Source organism: Schistocerca gregaria, chromosome 1, assembly GCF_023897955.1.
Source record: "Schistocerca gregaria isolate iqSchGreg1 chromosome 1, iqSchGreg1.2, whole genome shotgun sequence".
NCBI lineage: Eukaryota > Metazoa > Arthropoda > Insecta > Orthoptera > Acrididae > Schistocerca > Schistocerca gregaria.
This window is the reverse complement of record NC_064920.1, coordinates 734,563,854-734,582,944: the sequence shown is the minus strand read 5'-3', so window position 1 is coordinate 734,582,944 and position 19,091 is coordinate 734,563,854. Positions and strand designations below refer to the sequence as shown.

At 42.4% G+C, this 19,091-nt stretch overlaps 1 protein-coding gene and 1 non-coding gene across 2 annotated transcripts in view; one reads left to right on the top strand and one right to left on the bottom strand.

Moving 5' to 3' along the window:
* Nucleotides 1-19,091, top strand: part of LOC126271423 (iroquois-class homeodomain protein IRX-6) — a 776,927-nt gene that overhangs the window by 663,751 nt on the left and 94,085 nt on the right. The window lies entirely within an intron of this gene.
* Nucleotides 4,737-4,808, bottom strand: Trnaa-cgc (transfer RNA alanine (anticodon CGC)). Its single transcript has one exon. It is a non-coding gene; the product is annotated as a tRNA-Ala (tRNA).

Here is a 19,091-nt window from a genome sequence, read left to right as displayed (position 1 = left end):
CGCCACTGTTTGAATTTTGACAAACTAACTAGAAATTTCAACCATGTAGAAGATAAGCCACGTATCAAGTGACGATAAATCCAACGCCCATCTCTTTGAAATCAAGACATCAGTCCTTAGTACCCTTCATCAATGTGAAGAGCATCTACCCAGCAAATTCTGTACATACAGTTTTACAACAGTATTTCCTTTTTCTGCTATTCATGCTCTTTATTCAATCAATTACCTTGAAAAGGGATCCATCTTCTCCAAACACCTCCACACTTTCCTAGGCCTTCCTGTGTCTCTTATGGTTCTTTTCGAAAACCAGACTCGCCAAGTAATTTACCATTAATACCTTTTATATGTTTATCCTAAGAGATGCTATGTAATACTTATTTCACTAGACGACATTTTGTTTACTTCAAATGGCTCTGAGCACTATGGGACTTAACTTCTCAGGTCATCAGTCCCCTAGAACTTAGAACTACTTAAACCTAACTAACCTAAGGACATCACACACTTCCATGCCCGAGGCAGGATTCGAACCTGCGATCCTAGCGGCTTTTTACACAACTTATATCTAACCACATATTTCATGTTCTATAAACTGTTGTAATGTTCTATTGTCTATCTCGTCACCGAACCAAGCAACACTAAATGCTCAGGAAATATAATTTCTGTTTCAGTAGAGCTGAATACTTGTTGTTGTTTCTCTTACATGTCTTGGTTCTTTTGTGTGAATAGTAGAGGACTCTACATTGCAGCATGGTGTAACGTAAAACACAATGCGAAAGTGAAAGATGTAGCAGTCACACTGTGGCACCTTTATTGCAATTGCCAGAATAAAGGAAGGAATTCTTAATTACGAGAAGTGACCAGTAAAGGACGTCAAAAAACAGCAACTTGCAAGCAGTAAAAATATAACGAACCACAAATGTAGCGGAATTTCATTTACAAGTTCAGAAAATTAAAAAAAATAACCAAGTAATTAACTAGCACAGAACTTTGCATCTAAATACCTACCTCGTAAGACAAAAAATAATATACGTCAGCAACTGTAGTATCCGAAAAACTTTAGGTGACAGACTTCAGTTTCGTTGTTTTAAAATGCACTGAATCCAGATACTCTTGCTGAAGACTAGAACGACGTGGTCACTAGAATTCTATCTCATTATATATATTTATTTTAACGCCATACACAGTACTAAGTACAGGCAACACAAAATATAGTAGAAGGCAGACAAATCAGAAATGCATACTCCTTCGGGCTATTTAATAGCTAGCTGATGTCGAACGTGAGTACTGGCGTCATTGATAAGTCAGTGCTCACTTCAAAATTCACTGCAATGAAACCATCTTCTCGATGTTAAAACACGACGGAAACAATATCTGACTTTAGCCACACTTGCACTTCGTTGCCGCAACAGGGTAAGAGATAAAGAAATTACAGTCGTCCAGTCATCAGTAAGAACTCATTGGACACTTGTGTTTATATATTTATAAAAAGAACGAGAAGCGAACAGAAGCAGTTGTATACTCGAGTGTTAGAATAATTGCTGTAAACTGGCTTTATGAGGCAAGGTATCCAGTATTTAGCTGGAGGAGGAAGTGAAGCAGAAACAAAAAGTGGCTAACGCATAATTTATTCTGAGATTTTCGACCCTGAGTTCAGTTATTACTTTTACGGATATAAAAAAGTATGATCATATCGGTAGCCTTTCGCATGAATAAAAGGACTAGCAAATTACCACCGCTCTTCCTTGCAATTCTTTGGAATAATGTGTAAATAGAACACATCCATCTTTCATTGCACCACGAGTACCAGAAACATCAAAATGCCAATGAAATGGCCGGAATTACAAATTACTTCTTCGCGGAAACTAGACAGACAGGTGGTCGCAAGATTCTTTGTCTTCGTAACGCATCTCTCTTTACAATATCTGAGGCACATTACTAGCCATAATAACGTAACTGTCACACTGCTGTTGCAGTTAATACTGTATCGAATGTTGTAGCAGACTTTGGAAAGCGGCCGAGAGTTCTTTATTTTCAAAATACTTTCGATGCATTCTTCCGACATATGTTCACACGCGGTAAAATCACTTACACATCTTTTATCAGTTCAAGAATGCTATAAAACTGAAGTTATCTTGACTGATAAAATTCTGTCCGTGCAAAAGTGCGTCTTATTTCGACTTATCTGGGTGACTTATCGCAACACAGTCACTGACTCTATTCTGCTTACCACACAACAGATGTAAAAATGTGTTTGCTAAGTGAAAATGCGGTAAGAGAAGCATAGACGATTAGCCATAGAACCAAACTAAGATTATCAGTCAACTTGTGTGTAATATACTTACTTATTCCTAACAAGGTGAAGATTCTGGTCGATTCACCATCTATCGACGGCAATGTCACGGGTAGCTCGTTGTTCAGAAATTTGTGCAGAATTTTGCTAACAAGAGTTACTGTTCATAATTATTCCTCATAATTATTTGTCTATCATTTCAATACGTCATAGCTAAAACGCATTGTGAGCAAAATTATATCGGAATAGCAAAAGTGCGTAATAAGATATGGATTAGCATTATAAGTGAAACAGGAGGATACTAATCATGAAAATATACACATTTAATAAAACTGCTAATAGAAATCTGTGGTCAACATCTATTGGATACAGAACACATGGATGAGTTGCGTGTTTCGTGTAAAGGTGTTTGGCCTGTTGGAGTGTTTCCTAAAACGTAAGCTATTAGACGCTTGAATGATTTTTCATTATTGTGTATTACTTAAAACTTGGCATATGGTGGCGAACCGTGAGAAAACACGATGATACGAAGTTTCAAGAAAAACCGGCCTCACTTTACGTCCGAAGCAGAGCACACTAGTCCGCTTTCCATGAAAATTCACAGAACGTGCAGGCACCAACAACTGAGCTCAATTATTTCTTTCTCTGCCTTTTTTTGTATACATACTTCACACATAAGATTACGCATCCATTTGGTAGTCACTTATTTAACGCGACAATCATCAGAACTGTTGCAGAAAAATTAGAAGTGCACTGGTGTACAAAATTAAAGCAACAAACCGCTATTTCCCCGTTCTGTGTCTAATTCAGGAAGATGGCATTTCGGTCAACGGAAAACCACACGAACGACGACGTCAGTGCACTAATTGAACGGAGTAGTGTTTGTACTCTCACAACCACAAACGCTGTGTACACAGTCATAAACGGTGCAGTACGTCACAGACACCTAACAGAGTCTCTGCGGTGGAGGGCCATAGGAAGAATGGACGCAGGACAGTCGCAAACTCATGTGGCCCGATGGGTTAACTTGAATCGTTCTGTCGCTTCTCGGACGTGGCGACAGTTTATAGAGACCGAAATCGTATCCCGAAGACCAAGGCAGGGCCGATCACGTGCGACATCAGAAATAGAGAACCTTTATCTGGATGTAAGGGCACGACGGTACCGCCTTAGTATTGCGCAGTAGCTGTCATCTGACTTTGCAGCATCCACTGGACGTGTTGAGTCGAAGCAAGCGGTGTAGACAAGGCTTCGACAGAGAGGCCTTTATTGTCGGAGACCTACTGTACCTGTGCCTCTGACGCGTCTTCACAGAAGGAAATGTATCGAGTGGAGTCGTCAACATGCCACATGGAGAGTCGACCAGTGGGCCAATATTCCTTTCACGGATGAGTCTCGATTCGACCTTGAGAGTGATTCTCGACTTATTCGCATCCGAACAAGATTTAGAGATCACAGAATTGTGGAAAGAGACAGGTATCGATGAGGGTCTCTAATGGTGTGGGCAGGCATTGTGTTGACCAGTCGAACACCTCGTCACGAAATCGTACGGGTGAATCGGAAAGGTTTAAATGCTGTTGGGTATCGTGACGAGGTCTTGGGACTTCATGTACGGTTGTTGCGAGGTGCTGTGTGTCCGGACTTCGTATTGATGGATGATAGTGCTCGACCTCATAGAGAAAGAGTGCCTGATGTTTTCTTGGAAACAGAAGGTACTGCACGCATGGCGTGGCCTGCGCGCTCTCCGGATTTCGAATCCTGTAGAGCTTGTCTAGGATACACCAGAAAGAAGGGTTGTATCGCGTCAGCGTCACCAATCACTCTCTAAGACTCGCGAGCAGCTCCGCAAGAAGAATGGGCATTATTGCCTCAACATGACACTGATGTTATTCACAGCATGCTCCGTTGTTGTCAGGGCTGTATTGATGTCAGAGGTGGTCACATCCCATAGTGAGTACATTAACCAGTTGTCGCAATGTGTGTGGAAACTCTTTAAGTTGATTAAACGAAGAACATTTTTGTCTATTGTTATGTATGTTGTAGTCGTTTACGTTTTGTATTCTTTGCGTTGTTTCTACTTTGCTGTCATCTGTTTATACTGTTTTGTGGGAAAACAAACACAATCTTGCAAAATTTCCGTTTGTTGCTTTAATTTTGGACACCAGTGTGGTTACCTCAAATTTATTTCCTAAACTAACCACCGCAATTTCTTCTCACTTTCTGCAACGGAATTCCGGTTGTGAGGATGCCGGATACGCCACAACGCTTACGTCAGTAATAATGGAGGAGGAGGAGATTAGTGTTTAACGTCACGTCGACAACGAGGTCATTAGAGACAGAGCACAAGCTCGGATTAGGGAAGGAAATTGGGCCGTCCCTTTCAAAGGAATCATCCCGGCATGTAGCTGAAACAATTTAGGGAAATCACGGAAAACCTAAATCAGGATGGCCGGAAACGGGTTTGAACCGTCGTCCTCCCGAGTGCGAGTCCAGTGTGCTACCACTGCACCACCCCGCTCGGTACAGCAATAATGAAATTGAAATACAAAGATGTGCATTAGATCGAATGCCTTGCGCTGTACATTCGTGATGTGAAAACATATAAAAGTTTAGTTAAATGGCATTTGTCTGTTTACAAAGGGATGAACGTTTCGCTTTAGACACACAAAAACTAGCTAATTTTCAATACAAAATAACCATAGTCATATGAAAAACATCAGAACTCAGAGAAAGGAGGTTTACGCATACTTCGTTCGTTATCAGATGAGCCTCGTTTTCAAAAAACAATCCCCATGGAAGCTGACAGCACTGCAGAACCACACACTTCGTTTCGGGGAGTAATGTAGTCGAGCAAATCCACCTGACATATCGTTAAATTATTGTTTAGGCTGCGCATAAAAGTTTTACATTCGGGCGCGGCGCGCGGGTAAACTGCCGTGCTGTTATTTTCACATCCATGAGTACGGAAATAAACGACCCAGATTAATGGCGGGAAACATTACCTTTATCGTCTATCAACCGCACCGGATGAGCGTTGTTTTTTATTTAACCTCTCCGCAATCCAGTATTTAACTGCTGCTCGTTAGCTCTATTTCAGTGAAAGAGAGCTACAAAAAAGTCACTTCATCACTTCGTAATTACCCAAGGGTCAATACTCCTGATAAGCAGATTTGTTCCGCTCTCAGTTTTGCTAATTCCGTTTTTGACACAAATCAAAATGTATTCCATCTACTGCGTCTCCTCCACCAAAGATTTCTGTAAATCATTTATTTATGGCTTTATGAAACCAGATCCGCTACCCGTCTGCTGAAACAGCATTTGAAGATAAGAATTCTCTTCCCGCGCACATATTTTTGAGCTTAAAAGTTTCTCTTATATTGACAAAATGAGAACCATAACAAGCGAAATATAGAATATGGTTCAAGCACCTGAATTCACAGAATCGAACAGTGCTTTGTCGTCCTGTATTCTGAGCCACTCTTAAATCAGTAATGACAATAAAAAATAAGAAAGAAGGATAACCTATGTGACAGAACAGAAAAATTGAACATGTTGCAGGAAGCGAATTTGAGGGATATCTTACGATCTGATAAGAAACTCATTTGCCAATCAATGACGGTTACAATTAGAATTGTATAAATCTGTCCGATATTAAAAATAATCTCAGCTGGTGAGCTGTGGATCAATTAAAGCTACCCAGCTGCTTGTAAACAAAAGACAACAGCAGTAACAGCAAACAGACTGCCATAATATGGGTTAGGACGGCTTTATATTATATGTTACGGAATATAGATGCCCCGTTTTTTGCTTAGTATAATAAGGTACCTGGCTATGAACGAAAGTCCTAAACACTTATGTTATGCTCCCATAATCTATAAAAACACACACGTTAATAATGTTATGTTACTGGTTGCGGACACAAAAAGCTGCATTGTCGGATATTAGTCTCCAATCGGCATTCACAATAACAAAAAAACTGGGTTTCAAATTTTCAGCTAGCGGTCTGCATTATATTTTCTATTCTTTTCCATGAAGTACGGTACAAAGGGCCAGTGTGTTTTCTTTGGAAGCCTCACGATCGATTACCTACCCATCCTTCGTACAATTCGAGTTTGATATCCGCCTCTGGTGATGATCCTAGTCCTATCTCCTTCCTTTCCATCCAGAAATCCTCAGCGATAATGACCTGTCAGTAGACTTGCTTATTAACCGTATCGTAAATTTGTTGAGAAAGGGAAGTGCCCAGAAGAAAGTTGCAGCCTATAAAACTGATTCCAGCGACTGTGTAGCCAAAAGTCACTGTCAAAATATGCACTATATACTCATGCCAGGATTTGGGAGCTTCTTACTAGAACAGATAATTTTTCTCAAAAAAGATACCACGAAACCACCGAAAAGGCAAGGAGTTTTCTGAGTAATTTTTTTCCATTAAGGCACCAAGGAAAACTGTAGAGGTAAGAGTCGCGAGAAGAGATTCCAGAGACTTACATGCCAGTAAGAAGAGCGCAAATATGCTTATTCACTTTATTGATCGATAACTGGTTTTTCGGAAGAACTGAAGAAAAATATACTGCGTAATATGAAGATACATGAGAATAATTTTTAGTATCATTGAGTTAATGTTGAGACACTGCCTGCATTGTAAGGTTTAACGTGGTATATTGATCAGGTTGACAAATACCCTGGTCTACAAGTTCTGATCAAGTTATATACAGAAATAGTAAAAAGGTTCTCAATTATGGTGTTCGTTAACATACGTCCGTGACCTCCAAACTTCTTTACCTTACAGCTGATAATAATGTTTTATTGATAAAAGAAAACAAGGCATCTAAAAATTACCCAAAATAAATAATTATTCGGCAACCAGTAATAGCAGAAGCGTCAACGCTACTTTATGAGCGCAAAGGCAACTCTCGGGTGTTGCAAACGTGAGTAATCATTCAACTTCGCGTATTACTACTTTTTTAGTTATTCATCGGATGTAGTAACAGAAGGGAAAGATGAAAAGCAACTTTTATAATAGATAATAGCGAATATAACAAATTAAATTCAAAAGTACCTGCTGTAATCGTACAATGATTTTTGTATCATGGAACGTAACGTGTAATTTGAACTGCCTATCGACCAGAGAAGTGAAAATCAATTTTTAATTTGCCACAATCGTTCTCTTGTGCACTGTGAGTGAAACAGTTTTCTTGAATGACATGAAATTGTTGTGAAGACGTTTTCGTAGGGTCGAACAGAACAAGAAAATAAAAAGTTCTTCTTTGTGACACTTTAGCAGTCCCCACTTCTTAACATGACTGGAAGGTTTTGGTCAATGCACCAGCAGTAGATGATGATCCAGACTTGTTTACTACAATATTCTCTGATATTCACTTAAGAGGACGTGTTTTCATCACTCAACTTAATAGTTCTTGAAACCATTTTATTAATGATACAATATTAGTTTTTCAAGCTTATAGGATTGTGACTAGCAAACAGATACAATTTGTGAGAATGTACTCATTTCTTTGAAGTTAGAGTTATGTACCTCAATATATTACCCTTGCGCAGTCACTTAAGAAGCACTGGAAACGGTACTTACTAAAACTACAAATACTGTCTTGGAAAAGTGTTTGCTGTCTGGCTGGCTCCATAATTCTCAGCTGTGCTCACACTCAACGAGACGGATGGGGAAAAGGAGAGCAACTGATCAGGTACAAGTCCTACTCGTCACATGCAGTTACTAAGGCCCTTTCACTGAAACAAAACGGAATTGCCCAGAGGTAGGACACTTGATTCACCTTCAGGTGGGTGGTAACCCAAATCCTGGACCGGCCATCCAGATTTAAGCTCCCCAAACCGCTTAACGCAATGCCGAAATGATCCTCTGATAAGGACACGCCTAATTTCTCCACATGTCTCTAATGACGCCGCCATCAACAGGACGCTTAATCTCGTTCTACCTTTATTTCTTTCGGGCGACTGAATTTCGACCGTAAATGAAGCACGATTGTTGAAAAAGAAGTACACACTGATTCCTCACATTTTTCTACCGTTGAGACGAACGACAGGCAAAGGGATTTACTTGTACTCGGAAGTATTGGATAACGAGAAGTTGTTTTGTTTAATCGATTACTACAGGGTTGTTCAGAAACGTACAAGTAAAACCATGTGCCTCGTCTACATATTCATCGTCTTATCCGCTCATCCAGCGGCCGTTGATGTGGTAGTGGGGACCGAATTAGGTAGAAAACACATTCTAAGACAAAAAAGCACCACTAAGGAATTATCCGAATGGGACGTAAATAGGTAAATGTGATTTACACGTGCAGGCAAAGAAATTATTATTATTTCAGAAAAATTGGATGATTTATTCAAGAGAAAGTGCTACACAAATTGAGCAAGTCAATAACACGTCGGTCCAACTCTGGCCCATATGCAAGCAATTTTTCGGCTTGGCGGTGACTGATAGAGTTGTTGGAGCCGCCCTGAGAGATATTCCGCCAAATTCTGTCTAAATGGCGCGTCAGGCATCAGATCTTCAAAATCGCGACAAGGTTGGAGGACCCAGCCCTTAATGTTCCAAACGTCCTCAGTTGGGAAGAGATCCGGCGACCTTTCTGGCCAAGGTAGGGGTTAGTAAGCATGAAGACAAGTATTAGAAGCTCTCGCCGTGTGCGGGCGGTCATTATCTTGCTGAAATGTAAGCCCAGGATGATTTGTCATGAAGGGCAACAAAACGGGTGAAGAATATGGTCGACATACCCAACTCTCATGGATGTCGGGCCGTATGGCGAGCGACAATCAGACTCATCAGACGCATCTCCAGACATGTCATCGTTGGTCATCGGGGCTCAGTTCGAAGTAGGACTCTTCACTGAAGACAGTTCTATTCCACTCAATGAGATTCCAAGCCGAAGAAGTGTCTGGAGACGCCATAGTGGGATTTAAACCTGACTGTCGCCCACCAGACGGCCAAATAAACCAGGACTGATGGTCAGTGGTGCCATTTCGTTTCTTAACACAACCTCTTTGGTTGCCATCCGCGGCACCCCTACAGCGTAGCGGTACGTCGACGATTGTCTACGCCCTAATTTGTTGCCCTTAGTAGCAAGCCATTCTGCGATTACATCTTAGGAAGATAATGCCCTCCCGCAAACGACGAGAGTTTCTACTGCTCGTCTTCGTGCTGCCCAACAAGGACGGCGGATATGTCGCCAATTGACAATGTTTGGAGAATTATGGGCAGGGCTTTTCAACTAGCTCGGGACTTGGACGATCTAATTCGCCAATTGAACGATATCCCTCAGGGCACCAGCCAGCAAATCTATCAGTCAACTGCTTGCATAAGGGCAGACGTGGAAACACTTTATTCCCCTACTCAGTCTGTGAAGCTCTTTCTATTGAATAAATCATCCAATTTTTCTGAAATTCTAATCATTTATTTGTCTGTATTTATACATCACATCTACCGAATTCCGTGCCATTTGGATAATTCCTTAGTGGTGCGCCTTTTTTCGTCTTCATTGTATCCAAGACCACGAACTTGCTGAAATGACTCAGTAATTTTTCTGCAAATTAGCTGCAAAGTAGCGAGGCGCCGGAGAAGTACAACAGTGAATGAAGACTGCAATCTATGGTTGGTGATCACGATTGATACTTTTGTGTCGTAAATCAGCGTTACTACTGCGAGTGCGGACCTCCTCTGCATCTGGTGGGAAATGAGTCGGCGGCCGACAACCACATATTACACAAAAACTACTACTTCGCACCAGTATGTGGCGGCAGATGGGATCGGTGACTTGGTTCCGCAGGGTGGATCGCCACACGAAGCCGGGCCGGGTCGTGCGCCTCAGATAGCAGACCCCTCGACGTCTTGGTCCTGCGTTTGTCAACACGGGACATATTTCTGGCGGCGGAAGCTATCCGCCGGATGATCGCGCCGTGGCGCGCCGTGATTACAGGAGCGCGCCGCTATAAAGAGGCGCAGATAGCATCGCGGATGCCGCCCGACACGCTATCTGTCGCCGTGGGCCGCTATTAGGGGCCTCCCGCCGTATATCTAGACGCCACGCAGCCGCTGTCACTGTACCACTCGCATCCTGCTGGCGCTGCAAGTCGCCGCTGCCTCCACCGCCTACAACGACACCACGTCGATTACCGATTGTCTCGGTCGCGTTCTGTCTTCAAACTCCAGTTTCCTTCTCTACTGGTCGTTTCATTTCTTGCAAAGGGAACACCTCCTATAGCTGTCTGATAATCTTTAATGGGGCACGACCAGTTCCGTGGACTACTGCCCACATCATCACACTGTGTCACCGTCAGCGTTGCAAAGAAGAGAGAGCAAATGTTCACTGGTAAAATGCCATTACTCACCACATGCAGATAGTATACAAAGGGGTTCGAATGGTGCGTTAATCATCCTCCATTTCATTTCTGGCTTATGGTGTGAAATCAGCATCGGCATTCACCTTCTCTTTAATGAATACACGGAGGATAATCCTCAAACATCTTAAGCTATTCTCATTGCTGGTTGATGCCGCTAGATCAGAATGTATAATCTGTAGAAGAACATCATTACTTATCTTTCGTAATAGTGACAATGTTTCAACATCAGCGGTAGATTTGTATTTCTGAAAACACTGAAAAATACAATAACATACGATGTTTACACAGTTAGTAACTAGAAACATTGTATATCACTGTATTTGCACTCAACATTTTTCATATCTTTTTGTGTTTTCATAAAAATTAATCCACTAAAGTTGAGCAAACTTCGCTGAAACTTATTGATGCAGATTAGACCACTTACTGTATGAAGGACTTGGAATCGAGCTCGGAACCAGTACCTTTTGTGAGCAATACTTTTAATGTGAGCTAACCAGGCGTGAAAAACGACCTTCCTCCATTTACAGGGTTAGTTACTGTCGTCAGTACCTCCAGCTGCTATCAGAACTTAACAGGAGCTCTCCCGCATTCCTTGCTGGACCAGAATTCCCTTGGAAAAGGGAAGCAGGAGAGAACTGCTGGCGGCAGGACAACTGTGAGGGCATGTCCTGATCCGTGTCTTCATAACTCATTCGGTAGGAGTATTGCCCTCGAGAACTGAAGTTTCCGGAATCGAAACTCGGTACGGCACACGGTTTTAGTATGCCAAGGATTTTGAAAACATTTCACTATCCTCTTTGGAATGAAAGATTCGTTCTGCAGACCACAATTGTAGGAACTGAGTCCCGCCTATTACGCGAACAACTAATCTTTTCATGTCTCGGCACATTTGTGTCATCATCAGTGGGACTCCTACTCAGGTGTTATTCCCCAGAACTTCAGGTACTGTAGTGCATTATTCCCACTCATATATAGCTTACCATAGCTTTTCTGAATAAAAGCACACTTTTGTGATCGTAAAAAAGTTCCGAAATATGCTTGGGTCAAGAAAGAATTTGTTGTTCGTACAATAGACAGACTGAATTCGCGTAATTTAGCTTACAAACACGGCTTTTATACGAAACTATGATGAATAATAATAGTGATCGCACCAACAATTAAGTATAAATTACGCTCTTACTGATATGTTTACCGTGAATGATTACCAAACCACGTAAGTACCAAGGTGTAATCCACTGAGTATGTGTCAAAGCAGCCCAGTTCATCCCTTTTTTTAAGGAAAATATTCTTTATAGCTAGTGTAACGTCCCTACTAACCCTGTGAACGACATATTTTTCTGTCTTTCGTCTCCTGGAAGATTTATCTGTCCGCACCAAGAGGATCTCCTCGCCGTTCTAATCATCACTCTTTCAGTCGAGTCATGTCGTGTGACAAAGTCGCTTGGGGCAAAAACGGGTTATAAGGTAGGTGCTAAAGAACTTTGAAGGAGTGAGACATACATTTCAATATCCAGTCGTGCCAAAGCTATTATATACAATCCATTAGATCAACTCAAAAGTATGGAGAAGAGAATTTATTGATATTGACGACACTATTCTGGAAGTTTGAGCCCACCATACATGGTGCAGAGAGGCTTTGGCAATGCTAGTCGCTCGTGCCGGTGAACAGCCAAAAAGGCCTCTATAAACGACTGATGGCCGAAGATAGGAGAGGAATGACAACAGACAATATGTCAAGAAGACCACGAAGGCCTCAACTGTTTTCCAGTGTTGTTGATGACCGAATAGTGGCGACATAATGACTATGAATACAATGTTAAATCCGTTCGGTACATACATTATCAGATCAAAAATATCCGGACATTTGTTAATGGATATTAACGCGGCATGTGTCCACTCTTCACTTACATGACAGCTTGAACTCTGCTGGAGCACTTTCAATGAGGTGTCTGAAAGTCTGTGGAGAACTGGCAGCCCACTCTTCGTGAAGACGAGAAACCAGAGCAGGAAGCGTGGTTGGACGATGGAGTCCGGAGCGAGGTCGACGTTTTAACTAACTGGCTTCATGTCGGGTTTTTGGGCCGGCCATTCTGAAATCACCAGAATACTTTTCCCAACAAATTTATATTTAATGTAAAAGTTTTTTTTCAGAAACCCCTTTGTTTTTATTACTAGTCTGCATTTTGTATCCTCTTGATTTTGACCTCTGTCTGTTATTTTACTGCCAAATAGCAAAACTGATCAGCCACTTTTAGTGTCTCGTTTGCCATTCTAATTCCCTCAAAATCGCATGATTCAATGCGACTACATTCCATTACCCTTGTTTTACTTTTGTTGTTGTTCTTCTTATAATCTCTTTTCAATACATTATCGATTCCGTTCAAATGCGTTTGCCGTCTCTGACAGAGTTACAGTGTCATCGCAAACCTCAATTCTTTTTAGTTCTCCTCCCTGAAGTTTAATTAGTGTCCAGAAAATATGAATATCCGGCAGCAAAGGCGGATTAGGCGGCGTAACACGCCTCCTCGTCTCCGGCAAACAAAGCAGGAATTAAGGCAGACGGACGGGTGAAGACAGCGGGGGCCTGGGAGGCCGCCAAACAAAAGGCGATCGGTGGTCACGGCGCGTGACGGGGTGCCATCACTCAGGCCGCGAAAGGCCACTCCGGAGCGGGCCCAGGGAGGCGCGCTTCGTTTTTTAGCCGCGGCGCGGCGCGGCGCTGCCGTGGCGCCGGACCAGTTCTTGGGCAGCAGGCAGCCACAAAAAGCAGACACGGCCAGGTAGGCGCACTGGCGCCGCGCAGCGCCGTCAGCCAGCGACTCCGGCGGCGCCCAGCCGAACATCCCCTGGCGCTCGAGTAAACAGTGTACCTGAGTCGGGTAGTCCTGTGGTTGTTGTGTCGCTGACAAGTAGCATGAAGAATTTAAGAAAATGGTTGAAAAAACTCTTCGACGGATTCAGACTTGCAGAGGGACTCGTGCTGAGCTCATATTGAGCGCCAGCTGTCGGGTCTTGATCACAGTCACGTGAGCGGGCGGTCACGAATTCAGAAATTGCCGAGGAGGGGTCCACAAATCCCCCTACAAGAATTCACAACTTACCTTCAGGTAGAAAACGGCGTACATGTACAGGGTAATTCCGTGATGACGACACAAACTTTCAGAGATAAATTTATCAATTTGAGGTAAGGGAACCAGGTCCGGAAAAGACCAAGTCGAGAGTTATGAAGTAAAATCGTTCTGATTCCCCTAATAGTGTTGCTAAGAGTGTAGGGTTGGCAACTTTCAGAGGTGGTAGTATAGAGCAAAATAAGGAAAAAAGGTCTACTAAGTAAGGACCCTAAAACACACAACAGCTATGAGTACTTGTTCATCTTTGCTACTGTGAAACACATATCTTCTACTGCACAAGTGTACGTAACTCTTATGGTGTGCATTTTAGAGCCCAGATTTAACAGATGTTTTTTCTTGTTTTGGTCCATAGTACCTATCTCCTGTGAAAGGTGCGTGTCCTATAATCTTAGCAACAACAGTATCGGTACATGTGCTCCACTGTTAAACGTGTCAGAACGGTTTCCGCTTATAAATTTCGACTCGTTCGTTTCTGGACGAGGATCCCGTACCGCAAATTGATAAGCCACACGGGATTGGCCGAGCGGTCTGGGTCGCTACAGTAACGGACTGTGCGGCTGGTCCCGGCGGAGGTGCGAGTCCTCCTCGGCCAAGGGTGTGTGTGTTTGTCCTTAGGATAATTTAGGTTAAGTAGTGTGTACGCTTAGGGACTGATAACCTTAGCAGTTAAGTCACATTAGATTTCACACACATTTGATTTTGAACGCAAATTGATACCTTTACCATTTTCGGTTATTCCTGAAAGTTTGTAACATTACCACGCAATCGTCCTGTGCTTCGCAGAACGACAAATGAGTGCGAGAGCTTTCGTAATTGTTTTAACTCTTTGTTTCGATTGGCTCGCTCAGACGCTTATGTTGTTGTGAGTAAGATTACAAACACATTCAACATTCCACTAAATACTCTGTGGTTCCGCACCAGAAACTGACAAGAAAGGGAAAGAACAGTAGGTATCTATCCAAGGAAAAATATTGACAATGGGAAAATAGTAAAAGGGAGAGACAGCACATACTGAAGTGTATTTCGTGCAAAACTTAAATGTTATCGTTAGCTTGAAAATATCTTCTGAGTTAAGGTACTTGCAACAGAATCTCGTTATTACATACTTCACTTTTTTGAAGAACATTTTCTTCGTATACTTCTGTAGTTACGATATTTGAGATAATAATTTACCCAGTATTAAATTTTGTAATAAAAATGTAATAGTACCCATAGCTTAATATTTCTATACTTGGCTTACCGAGGGTTGCAGGCAGTGGCCAAGAGACAGCCGCAGATCTGCTGCTAACTGCTGCGGAGTGCGTGTGCTAGCGGCAACAGTCATTTTGAGAAAAAAGATGGATGTTCAGATAATCGATGCGGAATTCATGTGAGCCGACGTGAGCTCCACTGCAACGGCACCATCCAATGAAGAGTTCACTTGTCTCATGTAGATTTCCCTTTTCCCACACAAGGAGTCTATCACCAGTTCCCTCGCCGAAGAGTTCGCTAATCATTCAAGTCTTTAGGGTATAGTGTGCGCTGTCAATAAAAGAAAAATTGTTTAGGTTTTAAGCCACTTAGTTTCAGCATTTATATCTGCATATACAGCTCGACGTGTCAGGAGTCAACCCGATCGCTGAGCGCTGACCTCTTGACTATGATCTCAGGATTGAGGTTGATATGTTGAGACTTAGAGCGAGCAGAAGAGAAAACATTGTGGCCTACCAACAAAGAAGAATTTTTCCATTTTATAGTTCGCTGCCAAAGATTAGTCAAATTATGACAACACTCCCGTCATTACACATTCACACTAGATGACGTACAAGTTTCTAGAGATAAGGCTACAGCAATATGTGGATTTAGAATAATAAAGTACATCGATCTCCGTAAAGAAAGAAAAATAGGGTTTCAGAGGGTTTGCTGTGGATAGATTATAAGTAATCAATAAAATTCCGTTTCATTTATTGTGCTAGAGCTATTTACTGAGAGGATCACGACACACAATAGACGTAAATGATTCTTTAAGCTTTTATGGCACCGGTTGCTAACATCTGAAGTTATCGTATTGCTGTCACGGTTATATCTCAACAGTAGTCTTTATGCTTTTGTGTTGTCTGGATTTTTATTTTATTACTTGACTTGTTTTTACACATTGCGACATTTGTATGACAACTTCATATTTCTTACGACTGTTCTCAGACGAAAAAGACCCAGCATCTGAAAGCTAAATATACGAACGACAAAAAAATAATGCAATGTCCACGAATAAAATCATGAAGCGAAGTTTCTTAAAGTATTATTTAGTAACCTTGTGTTGACATTAAAGGGCAGAAATGCAGTTTATTCACGTTATTAGCAACTAGAAAGAAACGAAAATTTAAGAAAATGGGCGATATGTATTACCTTCTAAGTGTTGACTGCTCGTGGATATCCAGTGTGAATTGGCCTAAAATGGTATGTTTTAAAACTGGGATTATCCTGTTAGGAAGCTTCATCCCAACATTATCTAGTAGCAAAAGGGTGTATAACTATGATGACAACGTTAAGAAATTACGTGGATGACAAGAGATCTCCCAGATAGCTCTACGCTTCAGAAAATTTGTTTCCAAAAATCGCTGTTTCTAACTTGTTATTTTTGGCTTGTGCAAGATGCGTACTTTTCTTGTGCTATTTACAACAAAGCAGAGGAATTATTTCCTTATGGCAATGGAACAACGCATCGCACTCCTCCGAAGAACGCTCCCTGGCTGCAGATTGGGGAGGCAACGCAAGCGCCGAATTCCAGCTCCTAGCCACATGTGGCATTTCACGGCCGCGGCACATTGGGGCCGGCGGCAGAGACAATAACGATAAATAATATCCGGTGATAATGGTCGGCAGTAACAGCTACTGTAAACAGCGCTTCGCGGCCGATCTCCAGCGGTTAACGGCGCGAAGCAATCTGAAAACTGTTAGCAGAACGGCGGAAGGCGGATCGTAAAGCCGCCGCCGCGTAATGGCGTTGTTGACGAATGGCTGTTTCCTTCCCAGGCTCGCCCGGGACCCTCTGTCTCTTCACAAAGCGACATTTCTCTTTGTCTTTATTGTGAGTGTTTCCTTTTTTCCTCCCACTTCACGAGCGTCGCAGAAGATGCATCGGTTTCTACTGCAGACACTGTTGTACCGCGCAGCACACTGTAATTGATTTTGATGCTATACTTGTGAGTGTACTGCTCTACGACAAGGCAGCGATGGGAGTAATTGCTCTAAAAAGAGAACGGGATAAATCATTACTCGTAGGAACATCGCAGTATGCACTACATGTGAGGTGTCACGTATTTTCGGCAATATTCTCATTCAGATGACGCACCAACCACAGAATGTTAATTAATTTCAAGAAACAAAACTTACACAAAAGCGAAAAGCTTATACAGTTTTTCCCCTGTTAATACCGGATTACTGCATAAAATATTACGGAACGAGGTGGCGCCGTGGTTATCGAACTGATATCGCGTTTTGGGTATCCTGGTTCACGTTCACTGTAGTTTTCTTAAATCATACGACGCGAAATTTAGGATGGTCTTCTCATAAAGGGACAGTCAATACCTGATCCTGTCCGCCACTAAGTGAAGTAACGCTTTATGTACAGGGTTAACTGGATCGGAAAATATTTACATTAAGTGTAACTCGATCTTAACCTTTGTTAATGAACATCACAGAAGATGCTGGAAATGACCAGCATTGACGTCATGCACCGCTGTGCTCGATTTATCAAGCCGTAAGACACGTGTAGCAGCTGAGCCTGATAGGGAGCAGCAGTGTTCTGCTGCAGCTTTTACAGGGTGTGAGGATCGTTTGAATGCACCTCATCCTTCAATTTTCCCCACAGATAAAAATCACAGGGAGACAGACAAGGCGTTCGAGATGGCGCTGCGTCTGCTCACTATGCTCTCCTCACCGAACACCTCATACACTCGTGGACAGGCTTTAAATGCGGTGGGTGCTGTTGCTCCGTCTTTCTGAAAATGTCCATACAGTCTTTCATCTTCTGTGAGTTGATTCGCATGTCGATCGAACATTTTCTGGGCAAAGCGGTTAGCGTTAAAGCTTAGTGAGACAAACGTGTCATGATGACACCAGATACTGGCCACAAAACACCAAAATTGAGATTATGCAGCGGATCTTCACAGTAGTGATGAGGATTTTCTGACGCGTAGTGGCGCATGTTGAGTGAGTTCATATACTCTGACAGGCTGAAACTAGCACATGTGGAGAAATGAGAAGCAAAGGATCCAAAAGTTCTTATACCACCTCCAGAACTCAACAGGTGAAAAAGATCGTCCGGACGCTTTGGCTCATGCGCAACAATAAATTTGTAAGGATATACACGCAGGTCCTTTTTGTTGCTGGTTCTGTACGACAATCTCTTAATTTGCATTTTCACAGATGAACGGCGCTGAAATTTCGACGATCTTTGTTCCAAAAAAATGGTTCAAATGGCTCTGAGCAGTATGGGACTTAACATCTGAGGTCATCAGTCCCCTAGAACTTAGAACTACTTAAACCTAACTAACCTAAGGACATCACACACATGCATGCCCGAGGCAGGATTCGAACCTGTGACCGTAGCAGTCGCGCGGTTTCGAACTGAGCGCCTAGAACTGCACGGCAACCGCGGCCGGGTCGATCTTTGTTCTAGGCTTTCCTACACCCGAGTAGTGTTGTCTGGTGTTCGAACTCTTTTGAACAGTTACGGTTTTAATCTGCTACTGTGCCAGTTCCGCCCCATCCTGACACTCCCTTTTGCATTGCAGATGTTCCTGGAGGTTTTGTCATAGCACTTACAGTCTTAAACTCTTGTGCACGCAGTTCCGCACTCGCTTTCCACGAATTGTGCATCGTATAATACCCAACAATGAATACGCGTTATTTCGCTGTCAGCTAATTTTGTTAAGTATTCCATTTGTCACTAGACACGTCTGATCGTCTCACTCACTCAACCGTAAGAACACAGCCAAGTTCTTTGACAAGAGTACGAGCGAGAAATGTGGATGCGCAGACATGTGACAGTAACCGATTGGCCTATCAAAATCATGGTTTCCAACACTTCCTGTGATGGATATCTCTCTTGTTCGTTAACAAGGGCCAGTTCTGCGTCAGCCGCCCACACTGCATAATACCAATCGCTGTTAGCAAGATGTTAAACTGTAATCTTTAACTTCTCTAACAACACGAAAGTAAAAATGTTTGCATTATCCGTTCATTTCCTCAAGATTTATTTTCATCCCGTTAAATAAGTAAAGAACGACATCACTTAAACCACCGTAAGCTGCTGT